Source organism: Pongo pygmaeus, chromosome 2, assembly GCF_028885625.2.
Source record: "Pongo pygmaeus isolate AG05252 chromosome 2, NHGRI_mPonPyg2-v2.0_pri, whole genome shotgun sequence".
NCBI lineage: Eukaryota > Metazoa > Chordata > Mammalia > Primates > Hominidae > Pongo > Pongo pygmaeus.
This window is the reverse complement of record NC_085930.1, coordinates 148,333,042-148,357,953: the sequence shown is the minus strand read 5'-3', so window position 1 is coordinate 148,357,953 and position 24,912 is coordinate 148,333,042. Positions and strand designations below refer to the sequence as shown.

The 24,912-nt window shown below is 42.8% G+C and overlaps 1 protein-coding gene across 6 annotated transcripts in view; it reads left to right on the top strand.

Annotated features, from left to right (window-relative positions):
• NMNAT3 (nicotinamide nucleotide adenylyltransferase 3) overlaps positions 1-24,912 on the top strand; it is a 114,446-nt gene that overhangs the window by 14,648 nt on the left and 74,886 nt on the right. For 2 of the 6 annotated variants that reach the window (XM_063662228.1, XM_063662229.1), the window contains one exon: positions 1,082-1,213. The exons of the other annotated variants lie outside the window; for them this stretch is intronic. The gene's annotated coding sequence lies outside the window, so the exon portion shown is untranslated. The remainder of the gene's footprint in view (positions 1-1,081; positions 1,214-24,912) is intronic. 6 annotated transcript variants of the gene reach the window in all.

The following is a 24,912-nucleotide window of genomic DNA, read 5'->3' as shown; positions in this document are numbered from 1 at the left end:
CTAATTCCCAGAACCTGTGAATGTGTTAGGTTCTGTGGCATGGGGGCATTACGATTGCAGATGAAATTAAAGTTGCCAGTTATCTGACCCTAAAATAAGGAGAATATCCTGCACCATCCAGGTGGTCCAGGTGGTCCCAATCTAATCACAAATATCCTTGTCAGTGAAAGATGGAGGCAGGAGAGTCAGAGAGATGCAGCATGAGAAAAACTGGACTGCCCATTGCTGGCTTGGAAGATGGAAGGGAGGCAGGAGCCACAGAATGTGGCAGCCTCTAGAAGCTGGGAAAGACAAGAATAGATTCTCCCCCAGAGCCTCCAGAAAGGAACACAGCCCTGCCGACACCTTTACTTTAGTCCCTTTTGGACTTCCAACTTCCAGAACTGTAAGATAATAAATGTGTGTTGTTTTAAGCCACTAAGCTTGGGGTAGTTACAACAGTAATAGGAAACGAATACACCTGTAAAGGGGACTAGCCATACCTCCCTCAAAAGCCTGGCATTTACAGTCAGGGAAATCATGTCTGAAAATTACCCAGAAAAGATCCTGGAACATAGTAGATGCTTCATAAAGAGTAATATTGATTGGGGGGTCATTAAAAGAGAGCAAAGAGAGTAGCTGATGGGCAGGTGTCTGAAGAACCAAAGTCTGTGCCTCTGTGGTAAGGCACAGGACTACTAAGAGGCCAATAGGAGACACCAGATGGCCCAATGGGTGGCCAAAGGCACCCTTGGAGAACCTCTCTGCTCCTAGAGTCAGTGAGGCCTTCCTCCTCCAATTCTTCAGCACTTCCATCTCCAGCAGCACCACTGTACATCAGAGGAAGCAGGAGCTAGGAGCCCACCTTGAGGATTTGGTAGGATGTGGGCCTCTCTTTGACCCCTGAGCTTCTTCCTGGCCATCACTCTAATGCTATTGCCTACTCTCATGGCCTTAAAGATTATTACTGCCACCCCCAGTGTTAGCAGCTGAACTTTAATGAGCTTACTATGGGCCAGGCACTCTGTGACTGCCTATGTCACTGTCTCATTTAATCTTCATGACAGCCCTCTGAGGCAGGTCTTTCTCCCTCATATTACAGATGAGCAGATAGAAGCTCCAAGAGGTCAAGCAGCTTGCTCAAGGCCAAACAGCCCATCAGTGGCAGAGCCAGGATTACAAATTAGGTTCATCTGACTCCAGATCCAGCCTCTTAGACAAAGCTGGTTACCAGGTAGGAGAAGAGAGACAACTGGCATTCACTGGCTACTGGAAGGAGGCCTGGGAGAGTTGTGTCTGGATACTGTGAACCTGAGGGAATGAGAGCCCTCATATCTCCAAGAGGAGGCCCCCACTAGAGGAAGTGCTCCCTCCCATCCTGGTGCACTTGTGGGAATGATGGAGCCCTCAGATGGCACACACTTGCTTCTTGGGGACTTTGCGGGGACATTCACATCTACCATTCTGAGTCATCACAACTGTGTCTGTGTTTTATTTTTCCAAAAAAAAAAAAAATACACTGATGTTGGATTAGATGATACCGAGGAATTTTTGTTAATTATTAATTTCAGGTGTGATCATATTGTGGAAAAGTAAGACGGTGTCCTTATTTTAGAAAGTGCACTTTATTTTCGAAGCATTGAAAGGTAAAATATCATGGTGTTTATAATATGCCTTCATATACTTAAGGGGGGAAAAGGTGAAGTAAATATAGAAGTATGTCAATAATTTTGGAGGGGACCTCTATGTGGCAGTTTATTATACTGTTATTGTTTCCAATTTTTGTTTTTAGAGACAGGGCCTCACTCTATTGCCCAGCTGAGTGCAGTGACACAGTCATAACTCACTATCATCTTGAACTCCTGGGATCAACCGATCCTCCCACCTGGACCTCCAAGTAGCTAAAACTACAGGCACGCACCAACACACCTGGCTACGTTATTTAAAATTTCCTGTAGAGATAGGTCTGGTTGTGTTATGCAGACTGCTCTCAAACTCCTGGCTACAAGCGATCCTTGCACTTCAGCCTCCCAAAGTGCTGGGATTATGGGTATGAGCCACCATACCCAGCCCTCTACTTTTCTATATGTTTGTAGTTTTTCATAACAAAATGTTTTTTTAAAGTCATTCACCATGTACAAGGATGTACTTAGTCTTAGGCTGAACTAGACACAGCCCTACACTAGGTGCCTTGCCCATGGTAAGGCAAATCTTGGGAACAGGCTCCGAGAAAGCCTTATCACCAGACTTGATTCTGAGTTCGCCCTGTTGCACAGGTGCTTTTGTTGGGCTCTTTATAGTCAATCTGCAATCAAGTAAATAAACAGTTGGCTGAGTCTTTTACGATAACTGATCATTGAAAGATTCCTTATGGTATGTGACTGTCCTTCCACAAACAGCTGGGTGGGTTTTTCCTCCGTGGTGGCGTTATTCCTTTACTGTATTATGATACAAAAAAAGGACCATGGTGTTTTGTGAAATATCTCATGGAACATACTACTTAATAGGCATTGCATATGTCACTTCAGGTTTCCCAGCACGTTTTCTTTAGCAAATTCTAATCTTTTTGATTTTACATGAAAGTTCATTTTTCAAACTTAGCATTGGAACAGATAATCAGATTTTTTTATCTCCCCTTAGCCTCCTCTTACTTTGTATTTTTCTTTATCAAAATAGCCAGCTGGTGAAAAGGAGCAGCCCTTGGAGTGTTTGTTGTTACCTTATTGTCTCTCTAACTGTAAGGTAACAATATTTCCAAAGACTTTACCAAATCTGAAGAACTGTGTTGAGTATCTTTAATAGAGACATCACTGCTAATCAGGAGGCCACGTTTTGCCCAAGTTCTGGTTTAGCTCTCTAAATACAATGTTATCCTTCAGATAAAACTCTGTTTCTTTCCTATAAGCCTTTGAACGTATGAATGCATAACAGGTGACCTTCGTGGTAATTTCATAAATCCTTGGTGAAATGAATTGTATAAGATCAATATATCTGCAGACTCATCACATTTTCTTGAGCTGTGAGGGACTTTAAGATGAATCTGGTACAGCTCTGTTAGTGGAGGAAACATTCATTTTAACTGTGTAGTCAATTCTCAATTAACAAGGGTAATGGAGTGGAAGGAGGTCACTGATAATCAAAAATCATAGTGAAAATAAAATTGTAGTCAACACTTGATTTTCTGAGGGCTGATTAACTGGTTTGTGGATTTAGGTTAATTCCCAGGGGACCATAGGATGTCACCCCTTTGGTCACTGGCCAGCAGCTGCTCACCACTTGGCACCCACCCACGCTCTCTGTCCTCAGGAGGAGAGGGGCTTCCCAGGAGCTGGAGACCAGGCAGACCTAGTTGACACTGGCTGGAGTGGTACCACATTAGTGGAGACCTTAGTCTTGGGAGGCAGCAGTGGCCTTTTGGACTTGTCCCGTCCACCTCTAAAGCAATGGGTCTCAAACTTCAAGAAATAGAAACACCAAGAGGGCTTGTTAAGACCCAAGTTGCTGGGCCCCAGCCCTGATTTCTGATTGCAAAGATCTGGAGTGGGATCTAAAAACGTGCATTTCTAGAAGCACCCAGGTGATGCTGATACTGCTGGTCTTTGAAAATTACCACTTTCCAAAATGTTTCTCATCCTACGTTGCACACTAGAATCACCTGGGGAGCTTTTAAAGCCTATCGATGACTGGATGTACCTTGACCAATGACATGAAAGGCTTGGGTTGTGGGGCCCAGGCCAGGGGGATTTTTAAAGCTCCCCAGCTGGTTCTAATGTGCATCCAGGATTGACAACCATTGCTCAAGAATGTTTCCCACACCTCAAACACCTGCATGCAAGCCTCATGAGGTTTTTCTTATCTTTATTCCCCCCTATATATTTGTTTAATATTTTTCTTTAAATCAGTTTTTCTGTTATGTAAACAGATGTATTTAAAAAGCAAACCATGTATCCCTTGCATGTAGGAAAACTAGTTTCACAGGCCATAAATGGGGCATAGTTGTAAAAACAAATATATTATCATTTGGCATTTTTAAGTTCTCACCTGAAATCATCTTGCATTCCATCACACTTGGGGAGTCTCTACTCTAGAACTGTGCTTTTTGATCTTCGATCACAAAGGTGATAAAATGCACTATTTATGTTCTTCATACACTCTCGTGGGCCAGAGGGCTATGCCAACTTTAAGAATCTCTGATCTCCTCAGCAAGACAAACAGGTCCAAATGCTAGTGAGTGCAACTGTGTTACAGAGTAGCCTCGATTCAGTGATAATCTTTATTTACAAAAAAGGTATTCATCAATAGGAGAACAGATAGACTGTGGTATAGCCAAATAATGGAACACCATTCAGCAATGAAAAGGAACCAGCTGCTGACACACAGAACAACGTGAGTGAATCTCAGAAACATTGTGCTGAGTAAAACAGACACAGAAGACCAGACAATGTGATTCTATTTAAAGTTCTAAAAGAGGTAAAATGTGTCTATGGTGGAAAAACTTGGAATAGTGGCTGCTTGAGGGAGGGGTACAGGGGGATTGAGAAGGAAGGGACACAAGGGGACGTTCAGGGTGAGGGAGATGTTCTATATGTTGAGAGGGGTTGGAGTTACATGGTGCATGCATTTGTTAAAATTTGTTGAATGATGCCCTCAAGATTTGTGCATTTCATTGTATGTTCAAAGAAAGGAAAAAAGTGCTAAACAAATACTGAATTCTGGTTAATAATATGCATGCTGAAGTGTTTAGAAATAAGTAAGCTGCTGTCTGCGACTTATTTTGAAAGGCATCAAAAACAAAAGCAAGATTGCCAGATGGATAGAGGGGTAGGTATATGATAAAACAAACAGTAAAAAATTAATGGTAGAATCTAGGTGGTGGATATCCAGATGTTCACTAAAATTCTTTTGACTTTGCTGCGTGTTTGAAAATCTTTCACAATAAAGTTTGGGAGGAAATTGCATACGTTCAAAACAAACAAATACTTCATCTGCATGTCTGCGCTCTTGAGTTTTGCCACCCCAGAGGGTCTTGATATGGGATGGCTCCTCGCAGAAGTCAAATGGGCCAGAGGCTTGGAGCAATGAGCTGGGAGTGCAAGGGCAGGGTCCTTAAGAGAAGCTGCTGCACTGGGAGAGAGGACTCTGAGCCTAGACTCTTCAGTGCTGGGCCCCACTGTAGGGGGAGAATGCCAAGGGTACTTCCTTCCTTTCACTTGTGCTGTATCTTGGGGAGTCCCAGGGTGGGTTAGCTGGGCAGTGAGCTCTGGGAAAGGAGCGCTGCAGAAGCTAGGTTAGATGTGGCCTGCAAATACTACCTGAGCCTTACTACAGACAGGGGTGCTTCCCGAGCTCCTTCAACCAGCAGAACCCCAAAACATGCCACCCCTGATATCTACTGGCTACCCTGAGACCAGAGAATGTTAAGGCTGGGGGTAGAGTGTGGGTGGGGTTCCTGGGGCATGCACTTACCATTTTGGGGATTGGGCAGGTCCAGTGGGCAAGAATGGCATTCTCAGGCCTGGTAGGAGGGAGCTCTTTAGGGAGCACCAGAGCACACTCATGACATATCTCCACAGCATGCCCATTGCACCCCATGACACACTCCCACAGCACCACCGCACCACACCCACCATGATACCCCCCACAGCAAAACCCCCGACAATGTACCCTCATGGCACATTCCCATGCTATATCCTCCATACCATACCCCTATGATCCATCCCCCACAACATGACTTCCACAACACATGGTGCAGCATGGCTCTCCTGTCACCTGCCCTCACCCAACCTTCATGGCACACTTCCCCATGAGACACCCAGAGGCCTATCCTGCATCAAACCCCTCCATGGCAGACTCCCCACCACACCCCACATACAGAAGCCCCCACAGCACCCCACCATGGCATATGCTTCTGTATGACAACCGCTGCAACACATACCGGCAACAGCCACAGCACACACCCCACTGCACACCTCCTAAGATGCACCCCTGTTGAACCTTGAGTGGAGGCCTCATTGCCTTCGCTACAGAAGAAAGAGTAATTTCTGACACCTGCTGCGCTAACCTGTTTTTCCTTCCTTTGCTTGGGCAAAGATCTTGAGATACACAGGAAGGAGAACAATTTACTCTTGAGGGAAGAAGTTATAACTGATGTCTAAAGGATAGTTAATATGCTGATTACATTTATTTTCTACAAAAATGAATGAGCCCATCTTGAATATCAAAGATCTTGTGGCTTGGATGGAGGGACCGCATGGGCTCAGTCAGGGCTCCTGTTAGTTTCTGCCCCTCTAAAGGCAGTGGGAAGTGAAATGGCCTGGCCGGCCATTCACTACAAGAGCTTGAACTTGCCTGTATTTCCTAGTACCACATCTTGGGATGGAGCCCGGACTTTCTGTGTCCCCATCAGAAACAAGATAATAGCACTTCTCTACAAATGTCTGCAGTGTTTGCAAATATTAAAGATAAAAGTGTAGTTACAGGCACAGTATAGGTACTGCCAAAATATGAGTTAGTACACCTAAAAAGCACCTAGCAAATAGTATATTACCTTTTAGTTATTATTGATTTGTTATGCTTCATTTATTATTGTCATCCATGAAGGTTCAAAATGTGAAAATAATAAGATTTGGAATTCCTGTTTTCTACCACAAATAGCATTTTGGCTTTTGTTTGTTTTTAGAGATAGAGTCTCACTCTGTCACCCAGGCTGGAGTGCAGTGGCACAACCATGGCTCACTGCAGCCTCAACCTCCTGGGCTCAAGAGGTCCTCTCACTTCACCCTCCCAACTAGCTGGGACTACAAGCATGCACCACTACATCCAGCTATTTTTAAAAAACAATTTTGTAGATATGGGGGTCTTACTGTGTTGCCCAGGCTGGTCTCAAACTCCTAACCTCAAGCGATCTGCCTGCTTCAGCCTCCCAAAGTGCTGGCATTTTGAGTATTTAAGTAGCTGCTTGTTGTTTTTCCATATTTGACTGCCCCACTAAAATGAGTTCCGTGAGAGCAGAGAGTATATCCTCCATGCCTCTTTCCCCAGGACTGAGCACAGTCACACATGGAAGATGTTAAGAATTTGAATGGTCATCACAATAACAAAACTGTTAAGCTCATTCAAGCTGCACTTTAGAAATGAAGCCACCAATAGGACCTTCAAAACCATGGTTGTGATCTCATTTACACGCTACTCTGTCAATTAATGTTACATGCCAATTAAATGGGACATTAAGCTGCCAATAGGTCTGCAACTCTGCATGATAGAATCCTTTTCACTTCAGGCAGTGACCTGAATTCATTGCGTCCTATTCATTAATTACCAAGGTTTGTCCTCAACCCCATCCCCAGCCACCACTGACCAGGGCAGAAAGGCAGCCAGACGGTCTTGTTTAGGAGAGATGGTGGTGCAAGTTAGCATGGCTGGATTCCAGTCATATTACCAAACATTGTAGTTACTTGGATGCATCTGAGTTAGTGACATTCTAATCTTTTAAAATTCCTGCTAGAAGCAGAAAAAGCAAGATTTAGAGCCCAAGAGTGTGAGGGGATGGCCAGTCACATAAAGTAGCCCAGTTTTCAAGGAGCTACTCTTGGAAAACCCTCAAAAGCAGCAATTCTGCTATCAGCTCAGCTCACCTCTGGTTTGCTGCAATGCAGCCAGGTTTTAGGTAAATAATCACAATGAACAAATGCACCCATTTGGAAGGCCTTGGTCTAACACATCCCACAAGCTTACATTTTAGTTTTCAAACTCTTGCTATTATATTGCCATTAGCAAAAGATGCAGCAGTGCTTACTATTTCCCTCCCTCTGTGGCTGGGGCACTTTAGTAATTTAGAAATGCTTCTTCTTCTTCATCTAGAGAAGGAAAAATAATTATAATAGAAAATGGGTAATTTGCAGCCACAATGCCAGGCTGATAATCAAAACCTTGTAAATGGAAACATGAGCATATGTTTATCACTTCTTGAAATTAGAATGCAATTGAAAGTAGCTGTGGCCTCAAAGAGAGGGCATTATGGAAGGGAAGGCAGACTTACTTGTTAGTTGGAGACCTGCCTGCTAATGAGGCTTTTAAGTTGCTGTTGCCTCAGGAGCAGTGAATAAAGGAAAGCATCCCTGAGAGCTGCTCAGCTTGTTCAGGGGACCCTCAGGTAATCACTTATAGATTGATTACTCTCCTGCATAAAACCATGCAGAGGCTTACCAGCCACCACTGTCAGGATCAAGTTTGACCTTGTCAACATAAAGCATAAGGCCCTTGCCAAGCTGACGCAGGCCTCCCATGCACCTTAGCCACTCTGTTGACCCTGCTACTGCCTCAGCATGCTCCATGGCCTCTCACATTCCAAGGCCTTTGCAAATGCTGTTTTCTCTTCCCAACTCATTTACCTGCCTAACTCATAGTCATCCTTCAAAACTCAAAACATCTGTTACTTCTTCTTAGCATCCCCCTCTTAACCTGACTGGGCCTAGGGCTCTCCTCTGCCCACCTAGTCTCCCTGTGTTTCCATTTGTGCCAGCTCTTACCACCCTGGGCTGTGACCATCCTTAGCCTTTCTACCTCCCACCAGCACAGACAGGTGAGCCTCTAGGCATGACTGTGGTGTGTCTTTCTGTCTCCCTTGTTCTGGCATACTGCCTGACTCATAGCTGCTGTTTGATGTTTGCTGAATGAAGGGATTATTAACGGCAGTCAAGGACTTTGAAACCATTTTAAAGTTTGTCTTTGCAAAGCACAGTTACGACATAGAGTCATTGATAACATAAATCCTATAATGCATTCCACAGCCAATTGGGCTGCTTGGGTCCTCTGTGTCTGTGTTCATTTTTGTGATAGGCTTAGGGTGGATCATGAGTTAGGCCGGCCCATTTTTCACATCAAAGGCAAAATTGGCCCTAGAAACATAATAGTTTTGCCTCTGTACCATAATCAGGACAGCAATGTGTTTGCTGCTTTGCATCTTATTTTTGTGATATTGTTAGAAGTATTGAAGGGCACACAAATGCTTTCGGCATCTAAAGGAGGTCAGTTTTATTAATGAATCAGTTGTGAGCTCAGAAAGCAAGTTTTCTCACTTTTGCCCTTGCTCTGTAACCCAGCGTCTGGCTCTTTCTCTCCCTGGTGGGCCCACAGGCCTGTCAGTGAATGGGCATGTCTGCCAGTGGCTTAGTTTTTCATCACCATCCTTATTCTGAGTCAGTTCCAGGCTGATGGATCAGTAGGGACACACTGTTTACATTTAAATCAGACCCCTGGTTTGAAGTTGACTTTATTTTTATCTGCAGGTTAATTGCCAAATGCTTAGCTTTTCAGCTAATCAGGTACCTCTCATGCTCCTATCCACAGGGAAGTAAAGGGGAGCCAAGTGCGAATCCTGCCTGAAGGATCCCAGTCATAAGACATAGTGAGCATAATGGTTTTGGGAGCCATCCCAGTGTAAGACTCTGTGTGTGCTCTGTACTCTAGTAGCTCCTGGACACTGAGGGACAAGAGCGGGGAGCAGAAGCGCTGGTCAGAGGGCACTATTTGCCCTTGACCAGATCTCATAGCTTGTCTCCAACCTGCTGACGTATGGAATGATGAGGCTAAACTACAAAATGTCTCTGGTCCCTTCTACCTTGCTCTGAAATGCTGCCACGCCCTAGGTTCGAGTTACAGTGTGTTGCTGACTGTGACTCAAGCAGTGAGTGAATGGAAGTAGGGGAAGAATGTCTAGGCAGCTAGGGTTTGCTTGAGGAGTTTCTGGGGCTGGAATAGGGTGGGGCTGTGGGGAAGCTCATTTATCCATTCAGCCAGCATTTCGTAAACCTGGCTTATGCCCCAGGTGGGACAGAGCTAGGCACAGAGACCACCGTGAAGGCAACAGACTGAGCCCTCTCAGGCATCCTCCTGACCCCAGCACGTGGCTACTACACTTAGCAGTCAGTTGTTTGTTTCCAAAAGTGTCAGTGCTGGCTGTTGCTAATATAGTCAAATAACTTTATTAAATATTGTATAAACTAATGAACTATGAGTATAAAAGGAAAGAGTAGGTTTTGCTGATAAATGATCTGTTTGATTGCTCAGAAAATAATGGCTTCAACTCACATAAGCATTTTATAACTTCTGATTTCATTATTTTTAAATAGAACAGTTTTTTTTTAATTATGGGGGTTTTAACAATATCGCCTTTTGCATTATTCCATGACACATTGAGAGGTGTAAGATATTTTGCATTTGAATTAAAAAAAACACACATACCTTAGTCCCATGTTATTTACAGGATGACCTCTTAGGAGCCATTTAATCCAAACATAAGTAATTTTATAAAATGGAGTAGGCACAGAAAATGACAGAATAACACCAATAGAGTGACATTTATGAAGCAATGACTCCATAAACTGCAACTTATGGCACCACCGCCCCCCTGCCCCTGCCGCCAATCTATCCTTTCCTTTAACATTTTAACTCCATTATTTCAATAAAATGAGAGTAAAATACTTATCATGAAACCCATTTTGTACTTTGAATCTTTTTAATCCTCTCTTAAGTGAATGTGCCTCTCACTGTTGAGGCGCATACCTGCTTTTCTCTGGTTGCTTTTGCTTCTGGACTTCTAGAAGTACAGCCAAAACTGTTTGCTCTCACAGAGGCAGAGCTGCATTTGGTTCTGTGGTGATTCCCAGCCTCTCACGAGGAAGAGAAGATGCGTGGTTTATTGGATCTCAATACCCTCTCCCAGGGGAAGAGGCTGCAGGACATCTGTTTGCTTTTGCTTTCAAAATTAAAATGGATTTAATTTGGTTTTCAAAATTTCACAATTTCACTTAAAAACATTGCTGTTGGGAACCGGGTAGTCAATGTAATAAAGTCCTCACAGGGGCCTCTCTTGGGCCCACTGACAAGTGCTGTTGCCTCCCATAGGCTGCTCTTGCTCACTCCCAGGTCCTGAGGGGCCACGCTACACAGCTCAGCAGAGATACCTGGAGCACCTCGCAGGGTGGGGTCGAATCTCAGCTCACTCCTCCTTGCTGTGCAACCTTGGGCAAACAAGTTCAGTTCTCTAAGACCCAGTTTCCTCATCTGCAAAGGTGGAGTAATAGCATCTAATTGAAATACGTGTGCCCCTTAAATGGTTGGAAATATTAGTCAGTGCAAATGCTTATTCTTTAACTTTTCTTGGATTGTTCACCCGGAGCCATTTAACCTCACTTCTGAGTCGCCTTACACACAGTGATGTTGATCATCTGGGTACCCACAAAATGTAAGGGGACATTACAGCCCCGGGCTGCTGCAGGGCAGTGAAGCTGTGAGTCTTCTGGAATGCCATGCCTGGCCTGGGCACTGGCTGGCTGAGGGTAGAACTCAGGGCACGATAGCCTTCCCCAGGCATGGCTTCCTCCCAGCATCACCTCCAGCCTAGGCTTTGGGGGCCTCTAGACAAGGGCCTAGAATTTTCTCTGGCAGGCCTGAAGCTGGGTGGAACAGTGAGGGCTGGACACAGATCAAGGAGTGGGCTCCAGATATGCTGCTCAGTGAGGAAGGGAGGACTTAGGTCCCCAGGCTGTCAGTTTCCCTCCTCCAGGGCAGGGAGCATGGAACATTCAGAGGAACACTGACTTTGGAATAGCAGAGAAGGCAGGAAATGGTTGGAGAAGGAGCACTGAGTTATGGCTGGGAGAAGCTTTAATAGTCCATTAAGGGGGTGGGATAGGGTAGGGGAAGTAATTAAGGAGGCCATTTTGCACCCTTGCCCAGAGCTTAGGATCCTGAGATCAGGAGTCTAGGGATTCTCTCTGCCCTCAGACCTGCCAGCTTTGCACACAGCCTGAGCTGTACCACAGATGTGGGCCACCTTAATTCCAGCAGCTACCTTTGAGATACACCCTTTGGTTTTCAGGAGTCTGGAATCTCATCATGTCTGATGGAGAGGCAGTTCAAAGTCGTTGGCAGTGGGTCAGCAGTATTGTCTGCACATAAAGCATAGCTTCTCTTAATATCACAGATGTTAGGCAGCCTTCCCCTCTCAGAATAACCTCTAGCTTTTGAATCATTTGGCATGAATATATATGGAATCATTGGTGGAGTTTTTATTCTGTTATTTTTCCATTCAGATTAGTTAGAAATGTACCTTCTTGAGCTAAGGCCTGATACAGAAACTACTTTGCAAAAAAATAGAGACTTGGGAAACTTAAAATGAAAATCATATAATGGAAGCCATTATTTAGTCTCTAATCCATGAGCTTTTATGCTGTGCAGGTATTTATATATTATACTTTCTACCAAAGTTCTTCACACAAACAGGCCTGAGTGGGTCTCTTACCTTCTTACCAATTATTACAAAAATTATGGTTAATGTGTCATGTCAACTCCATGTTCTTCTTATTTTCCAACATATTTTCCTTTTACAATAGAAATGTTCATATTGGATTAAATTAGAAAGTTATTTTAAATAATCACTTCTGAGGTATCAAAGTAAGGAAGATTTTATGTTTTTTTATTTTATAAATGATGTGGTGGTTTTCTTTGATTACTTCTTGGATCCTACTGTTCAGAGAAAATCAGATATTCCTTTTTGTAAGTAAAGTTATGAATCTTCCCTGAAGAGTTTTAGAAAGATAAATACTTCTCCCTTGGCATGATATCAGCAACTTCTGCCTCGAGGAAGGGAGATGGAGTAGAGAATCACTCCAGGTCCTTTTCAGCCTTAGATTTCTCTGAATTTATCGCTTTCACAGAAGGGATCTCCCGCATCTTCCACATTTGTCCCAGAGTGTCGATCTCATTAGGCCTAGGGATGAGGGTTATATGTCAGAATGCATTCCTCAGGTAAAACCTAAAAGTCTCCACAGCCAAAGAGCTTGGTTTATAAAGCACTGTCACAGCATGATAGAAATCTCAGCCCTGAGCCCAGAGCTCTGACTCTAGCTCTGTTATTAACTTACTGTATAACCTTGGATAAGCAACATCACCTCTCCAGTACTCAACTACAAGTGAGTTTCTTCAGTTATAACACAGGGGGTTTAGACCACATGTTAACATTCTGCAAATGGGAGCACAAAACCAACAAGGTTAAGTATTTTGGTTAAGCATAAGCCTTCCAGATAGAGCATTCCCTCTGCCTAAGGAAAAATCCAACTCCCAATCTGTGTATTTTTGTAACAGTATCTTTAAAATACAGAAGATGAAAATCTTTCCTGAAATTTGTAATAAGGAGTCATAAAATATCAAGACTTTTTATGATTTGTGGCCAATCTTGGAGAAATATGTCTTGAAAAAACAAACATTTCATATTATATGGAGAAGAGAGAGGGATTGGTTCCTTTCATTCAGCAAAAAGCAGTAATTGCAGTAAGAGCCATCGCTTAAGAAGTATTTGTAGAGACCTGTCACCTTTAAAGTACTGCCCCTGTGCAGTCTGTGTTTGAGATAGAAGTTACCCCTGCCCTTGCTTTTGTTTATCCAAAGGCAAGTGGGCTCCTGGTTTCTTGTTGTCCAGAAACCACATCTTTGCTTTGGGGTCTTGAGACACACTCCCATTCATCTCTTCAGTGCCCCTAAATTGAATGTTGTGAAGTCAATACATGTTTCTCCTAGCTGTATTAATACCTTTGGGGTGTGCAGTTTGTCAGCCTGACTGCATTAATCCAAAACAGTGTTTCAAATTGGCAAGTAAGGTGGGACTCTTTTGATCAAAGAGCTCTCCTTTTGTATGTGATGAAGCATGGTTTGGGTGTGTTTTGGTGTGCACTCAGAGGAGTGAGGCTAGGGGTGTCCTTTTCAAAGGTATAGTGCCCCCCTCCCTGGTGTGCAACTCACAAACACTAGGAGGGCTGTGTACAATAGCTAACCCTGCAGGAACTGACTGCTCACTGGGGAGAAGCTGCCCTTCCGGGAGGTAAAACGACCTTTGGAAACATCATCATATAGAATTTTTCAGAAGGAAAGTGTTCAAAAGACAGATTCCCTTGGCTTTTCTGTGAAACTGAGTCAATGAATGGTGACTTTGCCCCACTCTTGTAGAAGAGACAAAAGATGCACTTGCCTCAGACTTTGGCTACTTACTATGTGTCTTTTTTTTCTTTTTTTAAATAAAAACATGGAAGACCACCACTGAGTTTGGTGTAAAAGCCAGTTTGTTTGTTTGTTTGTTTGTTTTCTTTGCTTGCCATCCTGCAACATTAGCTGGGTTACAGGAAACTTCCAGAAGCCACAGGCAATCTTTAAAGACCATCTGCTGCACAGCCCTTCACTGAGCACACAATTACTGAGGGTCTCCACTGTTTGCCAGACATCATTCAAAACAAGGTTCTCATAGTGTATCTTTATTGCATTTTCATCTTTTTTGATTCCTAAAATTACAAAAAAGAATACATGCTTAGAGAAAAAGTGCATTAGTATAAAGTAATACTAATAAAGCCCAAATCTGTCCACTCTTCTTACCACCCCCTCAACAACCCTACTCCTTCCTTTGAAAGTAATAACTTCTTATTTGATGTGTACCCATCCAACAAATTCATAAACATATCTAGGTGTACCTATATATAGTTTCTGTATATTATAACACAGATTGCTTTGTTTAAACCATGTGAGAAAATACTATAATATCGTCTGCAACTTACATTTTTTTAACAGTATTTACTCAATAATCTCCCACATCGGTATATGTAGAAGTACGTCATGCTTTTTAATAGCTGCATAGTATTACATGGAATGTAACCATTCCCTTGTTGGTAGACAGTGGGGTCTCTAATTTTTCACTATTGCAGATAAACCTTCAGAGGACAGTCTGATGACATATGTTTGCAGGTATCTGGCCATGTTTATTAATAATTCAACTATTGGTTTGAAGATATGTTTCCCCAACACATGTGCATGCCTACACATCCCTATCCAAACTATGAGGTTAATTTATAGAAAGTTTCTTAAATCCTTGGTTCCCCTCTAATTACCTGTCCCTTCATACTTAATCTGTTCACATGTTTGCTTTAAGAACTAAGCATTTTTTTCTCATGCCTTCAGCCTCCTGCTTCAGGAGGGGACGCTGCCCAGAACTGGGAGTTGGCTGCCTGCTTTTCTTAATCTACATGTATCAGTCCATTTTCACACTGCTAAAAAGAATACCTGAGACTGGGTAATTTATAAAGAAAAGAGGTTTAATTGGCTCACAGCTCCACATGGCTGAGGAGGCCTCAGGAAACTTACAATCATGGCAGAAGGCGAAGGGGAAGCAAGGCGCGTCTTACATGGCAGCAGGTGAGAGAGAGCACAGAGGAAACGGCCACTTTTAAACGATCAGATCTTGTGAGAACTCTCCCACTATCACAAGAACAACGTGGGGAAAACCCCCCCAAGATCCACTCACCTCCCACCAGATCCCTCCCTCAACACGTGGTGATTACAATTCAAGATAAGATGTTGGTGGGGACCACAGCCAAACCATATCACTGCATTTGCATTCAACCCTCTCCTATTCCACTTGCTGCAGGCAGGAAGTTGAATTCAGCCAAATATCATCAAAGAACCATAGAATCTGGGGGATAGCTTTTGTACAAACTGAAACTCTTCCTTCCGACGTGTCTGTGAGTGTATTAGTTTTCTGTGGCTGCTGTAACAAATTACCATAAACTTGGTAGTTTAAAACAAAGGAAATTTATTTTCTCACAATTTTGGAGGCCAAAAGTTCGAAATCAGTATCTCTAAGCCAAAACCAAGGCATCAGCAGGGCTGCATTCTGTTCAGAGGCTCAAGGAAGAAATTTGTTCCTTGCTGAGTCCAGCTTCTGGTGGCTGCCAGCATTCCTTGTCTTGTGACTGCACCCCTCCAAACTTCAAGGCCAGCATCTTCAAATTTCCCTCTTCCATCTTCAAATGGCCTCTCTGTGTGTCAAAACTCCCCTTACCTCCCTTTTATAAGGATACATGTGATTGCATTTAGCACTCCCCCTTCTCAAGGTTCTTAATCACATCTGCAATGACCCTTTTTCCAAGTAAAGTAACATTTACAGGTTCTAGGGATTAGGACCTGACATCTTTGGGGGACATTATTCAACCTAGTTTGATGGAGTTGTTGACCTCTTTTCCAATATATTTTACTGCTGGGGCACATTTGATATTTCCTTTGAACCATTTGGAAGAATGTATTTTTATTCATAAGGGAGGCAGAAATAGATGTTATTTTGCTCTGTACATTGAAAACTTAGCTAGAAAGGTGAAGTGCCAGAGTCAAGGTCAGACAGAAAATCTCTGGCTTACAAGCTTCTTAAATTGGAGACTGTGTGGCATGAATTGCATGCACAACTGTAATGAGTGAAATTACAAACGTGCCTGTCTTCACTTTTCAATTTAGAAATATTTAGCTGTATCAAAGTTTATATGCCCTAGCTAGAAGGAAATTGAGAAGCTGTCTATTATACCTTCTTTCCTGCAGATCAAACCAAATCCATGCCATACATTTTTTAAATCTTCCCAGGTGTGCATACAGGTGTTCCACTCCTGTTCAAAATAAAGAATTGTGCTAGGCAATATTAAGGGCATAAGGCCAGGAGAAGTGCACACCGCTTAGGCATTTAGCAGCATTCAAATACAAGGATAAGGTTCGCGAGCGTACATTTAACTGACATTATGTCTCCTGCTTCAAACTCTTCAGTCCTCCCTGTAAAAAGCCTATTACAGTTTTAGACTTGGCCCTCCCCTTGCCATGTGAATGCTAATGTCTAATACCTCCATTTCCCAATTTCATAGCAGACCTGCATGCTCATAAATTAAACTGCATCGCTCAGCATTGTCGTGTGCATTCTAGGATTTAGTCCAAAATGGCCTAAACTGCTGCCTATTTCAGCAGAACTCCCTTTGGCCATTGCCTGTTAATATATTATAGAGACATTAGGACAGTGATTTGAGAGTGCAGACCAGGCAGGTAGAGAACATACCTCCCTGCAGAGAGGTCTGTGGGCAAATGGGAGTGGCTCAGGGGAATGACTGTGGGGAGATGTTGGTTGCCTCATTTCAGACAGAGGATAGGGCCTACGTGGACTGCCCCACCTGAAACAGGGGGAATGCATTGGCCAGAGACTGTCTTATAAAAAACTATTGAATGTGAATGGCTAAAGTTTAAAAGATAACAAATCAATTGAAAGAAGTAAAATAAAGCCCAGACCATGGCTAAGTTTTGTCACTTTCTAAGCCAGTGATGGTGGTTTAAAAACATACCAAATTGTCCACTATAGAACCAGATTGTAAAGGAAACATAGTGGTGCTTGGCTTCTCAACATAACACTAAACACTGATACTTTTAAATCACAACCATATCTGCACATAGTTTTTTAAAACTCAAGTAATACAGAAGGGCGTTTAATGAAAAGTTGCAGCTCTGTCCCTACTGTCCCCCACCCCACCTACATCCCAAAGGCAAGTTGCTTTAGCCTTTTGAGTCTTTATTTTGGTAGTTAAAAGCAACTTTAAATTGTATGCCACTGAGTCCCATTATGAAAAAATAAAGATTTAACTCATTTATACTCTCTGCACCCTACCCTTCCTCTTTCCTGTCACTTTTGATGATTCTATTACAATGTTTATTCTTTAATTGGATACATTTTTACTTGAATAATACACTTTTATCGCTTGAGACACAAATGGCCAGTTTGCATATCCAATATCTGTTTCCCCCTTCTTCCTTATGAAAACAAATCCAATTTTGTTGAGAGCAACAATGTGCCATCAAAAAAAACTATACTTCTCAGTTTTCCTTGTGATAGTTTGCCTTGTTACAGTGTTCTGGCCAGTGAGATGTAAGTAGAAATTGTTGGGTAGGAAAATTCCTTATAAAGGGGACTGACTCAGCAGGTAGGTTCCCTTCACCCTTCTCCTCTCTTTCTTCTTCTTACCTGGAGCACAGGTATGATGGCTGGAGCTGCAACAGCAGTCATGCGACCATGAGATTATCTTGAGGGTAGCTGGAAGTCATGTTGTAAGAATAACAGAGAAAAAAATCTAGAGGGATCCTGGCAAATTGGTGACATCAGAGCTGCTGCCCTAACTCTAAACTGCCTATCTTCCTCAACTTCATCTTAGGCCCTGTTTTGTCTAAGGCATTATTTTCCCCCACATTTGTTATTCACAACAAATCTGTGCCTCTCGTTCATCAACTTTAATCAGTATCTAGACTCTCCATGAGGTGAGAGGAAACTATTGGTGCTTTTGCCCTCCTTCCCATCATTCTCCAACTACTGCTTCTGGTAGCAGTATTTTTTTTTTTTTTTTTGAGATGGAGTCTCACTCTGTCACCCAGGCTGGAGTGCAGCGGCGTGATCTCAGCTCACTGCAACCTCTGCCTCCCAGGTTCAAGCGATTCTCCTGCCTCAGCCTCCTGAGTAGCTAGGATTACAGGCACGTGCCACCACACCCAGCTAATTTTTGTATTTTTAGTAGAGACAAGGTCTCACCATTTTGTTCAGGCTAGTCTCGAACTCCTGACCTCATGATCCATCCACCTTGGCCTCCCAAAGTGCTGGGGGATTACAGGTGTGAGCCACCACGCCCAGCCACGAGCTGTATTCTTACATTGCCAATGATGATAACATTACCTTTCTATTCTGTGATTACAAGCCTTCTGTGACTTTTCACTAGATTGACTCTAAAAGTTGAACACCATTAAATAGGATTTAGATTATTATGACCACATACGTGTTCACTCCTGGGTCAAGTGTCCCTGGACCACTCAAAGAGAAATTCCTAATATAGGAGTCAAATAAACTTTTTTCTCATATTCCATCAAGGAGTTAAAATTATGTCACATTTTAATTTACATTATTTTTGGACCATGTTATTTAAATAACTTTTTGTCTTACTTGGATTTTTTGTTGTTATTGTTGAGAGGGAGGTGCTTTCACTATATTCCCAGTTCACCAAACCTCTCCAGCATTCACCTTTTTTCTTAGAGCTCCACATTTTCACACTCTGCCCTCAGCTCTTACTCCTCAGTCTATACAACTATCATGCTAGGTTCACCTTTCTCCAGGGTTAAATTACCTCTACTTAGGTTGTTTTTCTTCCTTGTTTTGCTGGAACACATCCTCAAAGAACTTCTTAGAGTGACTGAGAGGTAAACTTTGGGTCCTTTCATATTTTAAACTGTATTTATTCTATTCCTGTACTTAATTGATGGTCTAGATTTAAAGTTGTTTTCTCTCAGTATGCTGGTATTGTTCACTGTATTTTTGCATGCAGTGTTGCAAATAAGAGGTCAGATGCATGCTAGTCTTATTTGCATTCTTTTGTGAATTTTTTCCTATTCCCTAGAAATCTCAGAGGTCTTTTCCTTATTGTTAGTGTTCTTTTATTTCAGGCCAAATGTGTTATCAATTAGGTTGATGTTGGTTGCAGCTGTCACACCAACTAAAATTGACTTAATGATAAAAAGGGTATTTATTGGCTTACATAATTGAAATGCCCTAGATGGGATGAGATGGGATTGATGTTAGGAATAGTTCTATCAGATCTCTGGCACTATTTATCTGTGATTCTCTTGGTATAGGCAACTGGGTAAATCTCAAGACAATCCTGATAGAACAGAAAACAAGGAATCAAGGCAGAGGTTGACAAGCAATGCAATGGCATTGAAGCCTGGCATCAGAGAAGGCTTAACAAGGAGACCTTTAATTTTAAGTGTTTAATTGTGATAAAATACACATAATATAAAATTTACTATCTTTGTCATTTTTAAGTGTATAATAAGTGCATTGATATTGTTGTGCAAGCAATCTTCAGAACTTACCTCACAAAACTAAAAGTCTATACCTATTAAACAGTAAGTGTTCCTTCCCCCTCTCCTCCCACACCCGGCACCACCATTCTACTTTATCTTATTAATTTAACTGTTGTAGGTACCTCATATAAGTGGAATTATTCAATAGTCGTTCTTTTGTGACTGGGTTATTTTTACTTAGCATGATGTCCTTAAGATTCATCTATATGGTAGCATATGTCAGAATTACCTTCCTTGTAAGGCTGAATAATATTTTATTATATACATGCAACGTATATTTTGTTTTTCCATTCATTTTGTTGATCCATTCTTCTGTTAATGGACACTTGGGTTCCTTCCACCTTCTGGCTACTGTGAATAATGCTGCTGTGAATATGGGTGTACAAATATCTGTTTGTATCACTGCTTTTAATTCTTTTGAGTATATACTTAGAAGCGGAATTCCTGGATCATATGGCAATTCTATTTTAATCTTTTAAGGAACCTCCATACTGTTTTCTATAGCAGCTGCACCACTTTACATTCCCACCAACAATGCACAGGGGTTCCCATTTCTCCACATTCTTGCAACACTTGGTATTTTCTATTTTTTAGTTAACAGTCATTCTAACAGGAGGTGGTTTCTCATTGTGGTTTTGAATTTATTTCCCTAGTTATTAGGGATGTTGAGAATCTTTTCACATGCTTGTTGGCCATTCATATGTTTTCTTTAAAGAAATGTCTACTCAAGTCCTTTGCCCACTTTTTAATTGGGTTGTTTGTTTTTGTTGTTTAGTAAAGGAGACCTTTTATGGACAGCCTTATACGTGCTGAGTGTTGGGGGGCAAAATTTAATAGACAGAAATGGATGGAAAGGACATTCTAGGCAGAGGGCCCAGCAGGATCAAAGGTATGGAGGTGTCAGAGTGCAGGGTACATTCACGTTTTTTAAGTCGCCAGGCTGTGTCAGACCATAAATTACAGGAGGGAAGCAGCCAGCACTAATGCAGGAAAAGCAGGGCTGCCTCCCGCCTGCGAAGAGGGAGAGTGAGGACACCGCAATGAAGGAAGCCCCACTGTGGAGCCATCAAGAATGTGGAGACCATTCTACCAGATGCAGGGCTGCCCTCATCAATGTCCCCATGGTGCCCATGGGACACTGGATGCAGTCCAGAGGGGTCTGTTAAAAGGTTCTGGAGGCAGCTTCCCCTGAGGTTAAGTTCTCAGGTCACAGTGCCAACCAAAAATAATGTTCATTCAAAATGGTTTCTGAAAAGTTCCCAGGGCAGCGCCACAGTGGGGCTCAACATATCATCCTTTCCCAGGACCCATACACCAAGGCCTCCTCAGGCACAGGTGCAGTCTCTCTTCAACTGCAACCCACATGAAGTTGCTTCCTTGATTTTAGGGACCACATTATGCAGAAGATACTTATCTTTGCACACTAGAATCACATTTGGCCCATGAAAGTGTACACACCATTAGAGAAAGGCAAGACCTGAGGCCTCTTGAGGTGTATCTCTTTGGATGCTTTGGGCCACACGCCACTGGACACCTGATCAGCAGGAGCTTTAACAGTAAAGATATTTTAGCAGTTTATATAATAATAAGTCTGGAGAAAGGTAATACTGCACAAGGTTAATATAGTTCTCTAGGCCTTCTCTTTGTGGTCATAGGAGGGCTGTATCAGCCCCAAGCATCATATCCCTACAGCACAGTGTCCAGGGGAGGGAGGGAAAGAAGAGACTGAAAAGGGGCTTTCTCATCAGTGCTCTTTCATCATCTGGGAGAATATTTCCTGATTTCCAGGTACTTTCTTTTGCATCTCATTGGCCAGAACTAGGTCACATGCCCATGCCTAACCAATCACTAGCAAAGAGCTTGAGGCTTCCATGGTAGCTGTGGTGCTATGGTTCTTATGCCCCTTATCCCCTGAAGCGAAACAAAATTGGTGTTAGCCAGAAGAAAACGGAATTGCTGTGCTGCAAGAAGGACCAGCAGATTCTCCTGGGCTATATCACACTTACTCTGGAACATCTGCTCATGGAAGACAGCGTAAATCATTTCATGTCAGCCTACATTTTATTTTATATGTAAATTATTATTTTATTTATTGAGTCCAGCAGCACATACAGGTGAATTCTCATGAGTTGGATGTCTGTGGGCTGAAGCTTCACTGTCTTAATTTTGGGGTTGATACCTTCATATGTCTTCCTTGGGCTTTATCCCAACCTCTGAGAATGGAGTGTTCTTTGGTTCCTCTGGCCTAACTATATTCTAGCTCTGCCTGTTGACCTTGAGGCCCAGGGATATGACTGGTCCCCTGGGGCCAGGCCCTTGCTTTCCTATCCTCTGGACAGCCTCTCTGTTCCAACTATAGAAAATGCTGTGCTTGTGGCATGCACACTCATAGATCAACATGTATCACAATAGCCTAGAAAAAGAGCCATCAGCTAAGATGTAGCGTAGCAGATCGATACATTAGTTCTTTGGAAATCCAGAAGCAAACTAAGCTTTTGCTGATTTTTAAATTCATACACAGTAAGGAAAATCAACAAGTCCTCATTTTGTGGGAGGGAGCCTGGTATGGGGTTAGCTGGAGGTTTGTGTATAACTTGTTGGCAAATGTGTCAAGCTTCTTGACACTTCTTAACCTATGCATAGGCTTTGGTGGGAACATGGACATGACATGTTCTGCCAGTTGTAGTTGTGGATTCTGAAGCAATAACTGCAGGAAGGAACAAGACAGTTTGTCAGCTTAAGAATCATAGAGACTACAGTTGTTACTTATGAACTGCCTACCATTCTGGCCTAATTTCTAGCCAACACAATAGTGATTATGCATACCATTAAATATATGTTGGATGAACTCAGTTAAAAATTTTAATTAATCACAGCCTCAAATCTGACTCAGGCCGGCTCTGACTTCATGGATCACTGCCTAGATTTGCAATTATCTGCTGATCACCATGGCAGTCTGCTCATAGCTCAGTAAAGAGAAGCTGGGCTGCTTGGCTTATAATTTCTAGGAGGAAATTATATTACACAAAATTGGAGAGAATGGCTCTGGACTTGGTTATGTTGTACCAAGTGAAAGTATCAGGTGAACAGCTCTCCTTGGGCATCAGGTCTCTTGCCTGCACCTCCCCACTGTGATTCATAGAGCCTCCACTGGCCTGTTCAGCCTTCATGGAGAGCCTGGCCAAGTTTCCACCCTTCCCAGATATTTCAGGATCCTGTTGTCATCCTATTACCTTGAGGAACTTGGTAGTAATGGCAGCTTGTTTTCTTTTTGAGTGAATGAATGAACAAACAAGCTAAAACAAAGTGGCCTTTTTTATTAGGATTTTTAGATTACATTTTAGGGCTGGTCCTAAGAGGATGTGAGAACTTAGGGACAAGGCTGAGTAGCATAGGGGAGACAACTGTCACCCTATATTCCTCAGCAATTTTTCTTTCTCCTTTATCAGAACCTTCATTTCTTAAAACCAGAAAGCTGCCTGGCTGATCTCCTGAGTTTTCCCCTGATCAGGCTGCTTTTGCCCACTCAGGCACAGGGCAGACACTGGGACACTAGCCCCTTCTGTGTGACCTCCTTCTATTGACTGGAATCCACCACCCATACTGATGGTCATGGTACCATTTCTGCTAGCATGTTCCTAGGACCCTTATGCATGCACAGTTTCAGAAAACCTGTCCTGCTGGTGCATGGGACTACAGAGTCCCACCATGCACTGTCCCATCTCACTGGGAAGGGGTACTCCTGATTCTGTTTCCATGCGAAGACAGCTGGACTGTGGCTATGTAGACAGTCACTTTTATCTGAGTTTCTTTCTGATGGAAATTAATCGTATTATGTATGGAAGGAGTGTGGTCAGAGCCTCGTGACCTCTAGTATCTCCTCAGCATCTTTCTCTTCTCAATTGTCTGTCCCTCTGTGGTATTTCCTGGTTCACTAGGGGAAGTCCAGAATTGACTCTGCTGTCTGTAAAGAACCATAAAGGGTCTGAAATTTTACCCTACCTGCAAGCTAACAAGTTAACCTGCCACAGTTTCATGGATGCTGGGAGAAGACATGAGACTTCTCCCTCAGAGACAAAAGACTTTATTACTCATGGAGACAGCAGTAGCCAGATGTCAGCATTTTCTTGTGCCATTTTCTGAGCTACAATTCCCACAGGAGGATGTGAAGATGGCCACATGATACCCATACTTGCAGTGGATTGTGTTATGGGGGAAGATCCCTGGGCCTCAGGAACCCAGACATTTTATCAGGGACAATAAACATGCCTGTCTTTTGCTCCAAAGATGGACATCATCTTCATTATACTGGACAGTAACTCTGCCTGCCTTTGCCCCAGGAGGAGACAATATCAGTCTTCCAAGGCTGCTGTTAGCTATTCAAATATCCGTGAAAGAAATTCCAGAACAATCAGCAGCCAATGCCTTACTTGAAAGACATGCAGAAACATAAGCAACCCATGGAGAACTGCCTCCCAACGTTGTCTGTGTCTTGACCTCATCCATACATTCAATTTGATTATTCCACACACGTTTTACACCTACTCTGAGCAAGACCCTATGCTTGGAGCGTGGGATACAAAATAAAACACATTCTTTGCCCTCAAGAAGCTCACTCTCCAGTAAGATAGATAGGTGACGAATAGAGAGTAAGGTAGGATGGGATGAGATGTAAGAGAGAAAGTTCTAAGGGGATGTGGAAGGCAGAGGAGAAGACCCAACTTAGCTTGGAAGGAATAGGCATTGACATCTTTGTAGAGGAGGTAAAAGTCTAAATGATGTAGCCATTAGCCTGGCATAAATAGGTGAGAGTGAGTGATCACTCAGGACAGGATGAAAGGCAGTTTGACAGAGCAGCCATAGGGAGGGGATTGGAAGGTAAGTAGCAAGGCTTGGGAGAAAAGATCATGACCAGATAAGGGGCTCTGGATGACACCCTGAAGAATTTCAGCATTATCCAGAGTGAAACTGGTGGGGAAGGGATTAAGCAGGGAATCAGCATGTTGATGTGTGTGTGTTGAAAGATCCCTTGGGCAGCTACACGGAGGATGGATCAGAGGTGAGACTGGAAAAAAGACAGGCTAGGAGTGCATTCAGATCCAATTGAGAAATAATGAGTCCCAATCTAAGGCAGGGACTGTGGAGTTTGAGAGAGGGATGAGCAATAAAGATATTACAGAGGTGGGA